Below are 7439 nucleotides of genomic sequence, written 5' to 3'. Positions count from 1 at the left end.
AGTTATCTTACACCACTAATACACTCCTACATCGTATACAATTTAGCTAATCATTCATAGTTTCAGTTCGGGGTATTACATTCTTTTTCCCTAAAAGAAAGGATTTCATCTTCGAATTAAACATACCTCGAAGTGGAACAAGAAAGAATATTATCTTTAATATGAAACTGAAACAAACCATGTCAAGCACAAACATATATTAGTATGTAAGTGTAAATCTCCTAACAACACAATATATCCTCTAAATATATGTATGAACCCCAAATGCCAAATCACAAAATCAAAATACTACTCTTTTAAACCAATACAAAATCAAAAAATATTTGATTAAAATAAAATATAAATGAAAGAATTTTATCACCTGAATAAGTTATGAAATAGACTAACATATTCCATTTTAACAAAGTTTTGATACGAAAACTTATTAAGAAAATAATATTTAACAATGTGATAATCTTGTTGAAAATATGGGAAAACAAATTCAGATAAAAATTTCATCAAGGAAGGAGTCCCACTTTTTCCCAGATACTACAGCGGAAAATCTAGAAAACTCCAAGACTAATCACTTACTTACTCTACTACCTGAAATAGAAAATCAACACAAGTCAGAGCCTTGGAAATTACAAGTTCACTCTTAATCCATTTGTTCAACCGTTGAATATAAAATCGTTAAACATATCAAATAAGAATAATTACACTAGCTATGATGCTACATTGTATAGGCTAATAAAGTTCACTAGTTCGTAACCTTCCACAAGGATCAAGTTCAGTATCTTGAAAATTTTCTTTACCATGTAACTCCTTAAAACCACATACACGTGGCATGGTCGGCATGCCTTGGCGCGATTTAGGCGTGGCCAAAACTAGGGTTTTGGCGTTGGACCAAAGGTTACCATGCATTGGATGGAGACCTTGGACGGCTAAGATTTGCATCTAAGATGGAAGGGTGGTCGTTGATTGTCGCACGCCTTCGTTTTGGCAGCCTAAAGGGAAAGACGGAATGGTATGGTTTAGGCGCGGAAAGGTGGCTGGAACGGTATGCCATTGGCACATGTGGCATGGTCGGCATGCCTTGGCGCGGTTTAGGCGTGGCCAAAACTAGGGTTTTGGCGTTGGGACAAAGGTTACCATGCGTTGGCTGGCGACCTTGGACGGCTAAGATATGCATCTCATATGGAAGGGTGGCCGTTGATTGTTACAACCCTTTGTTTTGGCAGCCAGCGGCATGTATCATGTCTTTGGCATGGAATCGTGGCTGACATGGTTTGCCATTGGGACGGTGGCGCAGCTGGCATGGTTGGCATGCCTTGGCGCGAAGGAGTGGCTGGCACGGCATTCCATTGGCACATGTGATGCGGCTGGCATGGTTGGCATGCCTTGACGCGGAGACGTGGCTGGCATGGTTTGCCATTGGCATGGTGGCGAGACTGGCACGGTTGGCATGCTTTGGCGCGGAGACGTGGCTGGCATGGTTTGCCATTGGCACGGTGGTGCGGCTGGGATGGTTGGCATGCCTTGGCGCGGAGACGTGGCTGGCATGGTGTGCCATTGGCACAGTGGTGCGGCTGGCATGGTTGACATGCCTTGGCGCGGAGATGTGGATGGCACGGCTTGCCATTGGCACGGTGGTGCGGCTGGCATGGTTGGCATGCTTTGGCGCGGAGACATGGCTGGCATGGTTTGCCATTTGCACAGTGGTGCGGCTGGCATGGTTGGCATGACTTGGCGCGGAGATGTGGCTGGCACGGCGGCGCGGCTGGCATGGTTGGCACGGAGGCGTGGTGACACGGTTGTGCGGCTGGCATGGTTGGCATGCCTTGGCGCGGAGATGTGGCTGGCACAGCATGCCATTGGCACATGCGGCTGGCATGGTTGGCATGCCTTGGCGCGGAGACGCGGCTGGCATGGTTTACCATCGGCACGGTGGTATAATAATTTAGGGTTTGGTGTACGAAGGTGATGTCGGTCAATACTAAGGGTTCTAACGTGGAACATGACACATATATATGTAAAAAAAAGATACCCTGGTAATTCTTACGTATGCATGTTGAATGATTCAATAAATGCGCTAGTGGTCCTAGTGACGTCATGTCAGATATAAGGTTTTAGATTTTAACCCCAAACTAAAAACCACCATCAACACCTACATAGTTCGATGTTTTGGTTTTACGGGGTCGCTAATAAGGGAGATGCAGAAGGGAAATACCGTTTCAAATGATTGATAGTGTTTTTTTTTTTGTCTTTGCAAATTATAGAACATATGAAATATCGTTGGTTTTTTGTGGAAGATTATGTAAAAAATAATTCTGGTAGGATACGGCTCGGGAAGAGGCATTATTTGGGGGAATGTTAAACTATCAAACATATTGGAAGGAATCATATATGAGTACATGATAAAAGATTAGTGGACTGAATAATAAAAATATCTATTGATTTTTCTTTCACTTTTATAATGACAAGTAAACTCGATAATTAATAAAAATACTAAATTTAATATCCAAATGAAATTATGCCCGTGCCGAAAGCTAGTCTTAAATACAAAACAAAGCTTGGATAAGTTAGGCAAGATAAAGAGAAGCCGAGATTTGTCTAAGAGAAGATAAATCTATGGTAGTAGTTTGTTCAACTTAAATACTATAAGTGCTTTATTAATTAGTATTTCACTAATTACTCATAATAAATGATCTATTATTTTTTCTCATTATGAAAGTGGTTAATTAATTAATTAATGTTTCACTAATTGTTAATATAAATGATTATCAATTTTTTAATTATAAATGTCTTCTTGATTAATTTAATAAATAATTTTAATAAAATAAAAATAATATCAATAAAAATTTGTGGCGGTGGTGGAAACGGTGGCGGTTCTTATAAAGTGGTGGAGGCGGAAACATAGTGGTGGTCAGGCGCGGAACCAAACCCAATTGTAATTATTTTTGGTCCTTTTTATCATAAAGTGGGCCAAAAGTCCATTTTGCACCGGTATGCAACTTGCCAAGAATTTTTGCTCCCTCTTTCTCATAATCCTGGCTCCCCCTATGATGGTGGTAGTGGTGGTGGTGGTGAAAGAAGTAGTGGCGGAGGGTGCTGGTGAATAGTGGTGGACAATATTAGGTTTGTCTTGTTGCACATACAAATAACATTGTATTGTGAAAGATGTGGTTGGTTGTATTTATCATGATTGATAAAGGCATATACCGTAATATTTCAGGGATAATATCCTATCATATAGGACGAAATGTTCATGATTGTTGGGTCACCCAAATGGTATCCCTGTTATCTTTGGTACTATATAGTATAAATCATTTTTTCTAATGTTAACATAAAATTGATCGTAATATAAAAGAGAATATTACACGGAAAAAAAATATAATGAAACAAATAAATTGACGACCTTTTGTTCAGTTTAAACCTTATACATGTCATTTGTGATTGAAAATTAGAATTACGTCCAACAACCTACAAGGGGTGGATGGCAGCGGTGGTGATAGTGGCAGAGTCAGAATTTGACATTGAAGGGGCTACTTTTTTTTTTCAAAAGAAACATATAAACTTGGAGGACTAAACCCTAAAAATAGATAGTCAAAGGATGTTATTTATAGGATAAAATTAAAGATCTTTGTGTAGTTATTAGAATTTTAAGGGGGTAGAGCCAGGTTAGTCAATTCTTGACTCTGCCACAGGGTGGTAGTGAAGAAAAAAAATGGTGTCATACAGTTTGCGGTGGTGGAGGGTTTTGGTGAATAATAACATACATACCATGTTAATTTCTTAGCTCCATTAAACGTGTAGCAGAATAAGGTATAAAACTTGGTTGATCATTTTAATGTTAAGATAAACTCGGTTAAGCACATGACAATTAAAAAAAAATACGATGAACTACGTACGTGAATCAAGACCACAATATACGAAATTACTTATTATCGAGCCGTGCCGTTACGACACGGGTTATATTCTAGTTTTTGGTATAAATTACCTTTGGATGGAGCAGGACCTTTCTTCAATTGTGCGAATATTTATATGTACATGGGACTTCAAGCGAAATGATTTATATTAAGAGATTGTGGCAGGACCACGGTTGATTATCAAGGACTTCGTTTGATCTTTGTCATTATATAATTTTTTTTTTTTAGAATATCAGTGGAATCTATTAGCGGTCTAGCATTCCCCTTATAAAATAAAATTCAAAGTAATTTCTTTACACTCTCCTCTGGCTACAAGCTACAAGGACTATATCAGCATCAGAGGTTAGCCATTTCTTTTGAACGCATGATTGGGAGATAGTTAAACAGCTGTAATTGGGGATAGAAAAAAAGGACAAAAACAGGATTTAAATATCAAATCAGGGTCATCCCTTATCTGTGTATTTTAACTAATTCGTAATCTACCATTCACTAATCAGGTTTAATGATTAATTATAATTATGTAATATATAAGATTATTTGGTAAATGATTAGTGTGTATCATTATTTGGGTGAGGTGAGAGTAGAAGGAGGGAAAAAAATTGAGAGAAAGTTTTTTTGGTGAAAATGGTGGATGATAGTGAAGAGAGAATTGTTGTGAATCTTTAGCTGAACTACAACAATGAGTATATCTTGAATCTTCTGCTAATGACAACAATTCACAATTGAAAAAAATTGGGTTTAAATCCCAAAGATTATATTAAAGTTTAAACCTCAAAGAGATTTACTACTTACAAGCCCAGGTAGCTAGGAAAAGAAAGAGAAAAAATCTTCTACTCCGATGCTGGCGAGTTTCGAACTCAGATCGCTGGTATCATCACCCAACGACTTTACCAATGTACCACAGTGACATCCGCAATTTTTCAATTGCAATTACTTGTGGAACCAACACCCTTGAATGATGATTTTTATGAGCATGGAGAGTTTCTTGAAGAACCAACCCAAGAAAGTAAATAAGTTCAACATACAATCACTTCTAATACTCAAGTACAAGTGCTATTGTGTTTGAAAATTTGATTTTTTTCTTTGTATTCACCATTTTTGCTGCTGAAAAAGCTCGGTGGCAGCATGGACATAATATAAATACGATGTCGGCAAAACCAGTACCGGCATTGTATTCATACTACAGCCATGCCGACTAGTAATTAATATCCCCCATTTTGAAATGCATGCCGACATATTGTATGCAACAAAGAAAAACCATGCCGGTAAAAAAATTACTTTTTACGTACCACAAAATATTCTACGGAATATGCTACCAACGTGGTTCAATACTAATGTTACCATGTCGGTATCCCAAAAAAACATACATGAATTAGTGACTTCGAGAGTTAGATATCGACGTGGTTTATTAATTATCGACCACACCGACACTCCGTACCGGTGTTGAATCTTACTTAATGAGAATGCCGGCACACTTGTTTCCGGTGCTGATTTCCAATGAAATTATAATGCGGGAAGCATTTCAAATTTGTTCTTCAGTTTCGGTACAGTTCGAATAGTTTTTTTTTTGTTTTTTGAACTAATTTATTTTATTTTTTCATTTTTTCTTTAGATTGTTACATATATTGATCTAACAAATGCAAGAGTGCTTGGTTGGGATACGTCGGAATACTATAAAATTCCTCTGGTATGTTGCCGAAGAATATTTTTCACCTAGTATTTTGAATTTCATGACTTAGGAATTGCTTATAATGAACCTTATAATCTCCGGTGGTTGTACTTATGTAGGGAATAACATCTAAACATGAAGCAATTAATTGGGTTAAAAAGACGGCTATTAAGAACATGTGTGTGTTAGTGCGGAATACCCAAGGTTCAGATATTTGGTTCGAGATGGTTTGCGATAGAAGTGGGTCGTACAAGAAGAAGAATAACCACAAGAGAAAGGGTTATGTATATCCAAAGAAAACTAACAAGGTATACAAGATGCATACGAGGAAGGATAATTTCCCCTTTAAGATTGTATTCAATTTGAGGAACAATGAGTGGAAATGTGCGATGTTGTTTGGCCGCCATAACCACGAGGAACCGAAAAGTTTTGTTGGCCACACATTAGTTGCGAAGCTAAAACCTCATGAAATGGAGGATGTGAAGAGATTGAAAAAAGAATGTATTAAACCAAGACAAATTCTCAGAGGCTTCAAGGAAAAAGATTCGACGAATGTTTCTTCTATAAGTACAATTTATAGCGCACAAGCAACTATTAGAAGGGTGGAATGGGAAGGTAGGACGGATATGCAAGAATTTTAGAAGATATATAGCCTGGGATCACAACTACACGTGTATCATTAAAAGAGGGCCGGACAAGAAGCCCCTTCAAATATTCATTTCGCATCCTTTGATTGCACAATTGGCTCATACATGTTGTGGTGTTCTTACGATGGATTGCACCTACAAGAAAAACAAATACAATATGTTGTTGTTCAATATCGTGGGGTAAACATCAGACAAGGTATCATTCACATATGCTTGGTGTTTAATGGAAAACAATAAGGATTGTAATTATAATTAGGCATTACGACAATTTACTCTTCCAGGAAAATCATCTTCCGAGGGTCATCATAACCGATAAGGATGACTCATTAATGAATGAAATATCCTAGGTCTTCCCGTATGCACAAAATTTCCTATGTACATATCATATATGTAAAAATGTGATAAAAACTTGTCATGCTTTCTTTGAACCCACAAATGGGATATCAAGAAGAGAATGATCGCCCAACTTGAGGAAGAAGTTTGGACAAAGAAACTATCACCGGAAGAAGAAGAACGCTGATAAACGTTATTGAATCATATGTGACGGCATGGAAACGCTAAATAACGGTATTGAATCATATGTGACGACAGTCTTTAACGATATAAGAACCATACCGGTACCTGGAAATGACATTGAAATATATATATATATATTAAGAAACTATGCCGGCATACAAAACAAGAAATAATTAAGGAGTTTTCTGTAGTTTTTTTCATATAATCTGGCATTGTCTATCAAATGCTCAACTACGCCGAAAACTAGTTCTGGCATTGATATTGAAATGACGACAATACCAACAGTATTAAAATTTCTAATTTTTTCCTATAAACTAAATAACAATTCCCGACATGATATTCAACCTAAAATTAATGACGGAACCATACATGCAGTTTCAGGTGAATATTGAAATATTAGCCGGTGTGGTATTCATATTAAAATCAATGCTGGGACCCTATAACAACGTTGTACTCATACTAAATACAATGCCCGAAACTTTTACCGGCATTGTATTCATACAAAAATCCATGCCTGAATCGGCTGTAACTCTACTGTTTGAATTAGGGTTCGCGATTCTAACCTAAATCCATTGTTTTAAATCGATTGAGAGACTTATAAAACATTTCAGAGTCACTTACTTCTCTTGAGACCAAACTTGTTGGTCTGAATCCCATTCTTCTTTCTCAAGAGCAATATGATGTTCTTGTTTTTGTTGAGCT

This window comes from Papaver somniferum, chromosome 3 (assembly GCF_003573695.1).
Source record: "Papaver somniferum cultivar HN1 chromosome 3, ASM357369v1, whole genome shotgun sequence".
In the NCBI taxonomy this organism is placed as follows: Eukaryota; Viridiplantae; Streptophyta; class Magnoliopsida; order Ranunculales; family Papaveraceae; genus Papaver; species Papaver somniferum.
This window is presented reverse-complemented; position numbering follows the sequence as displayed.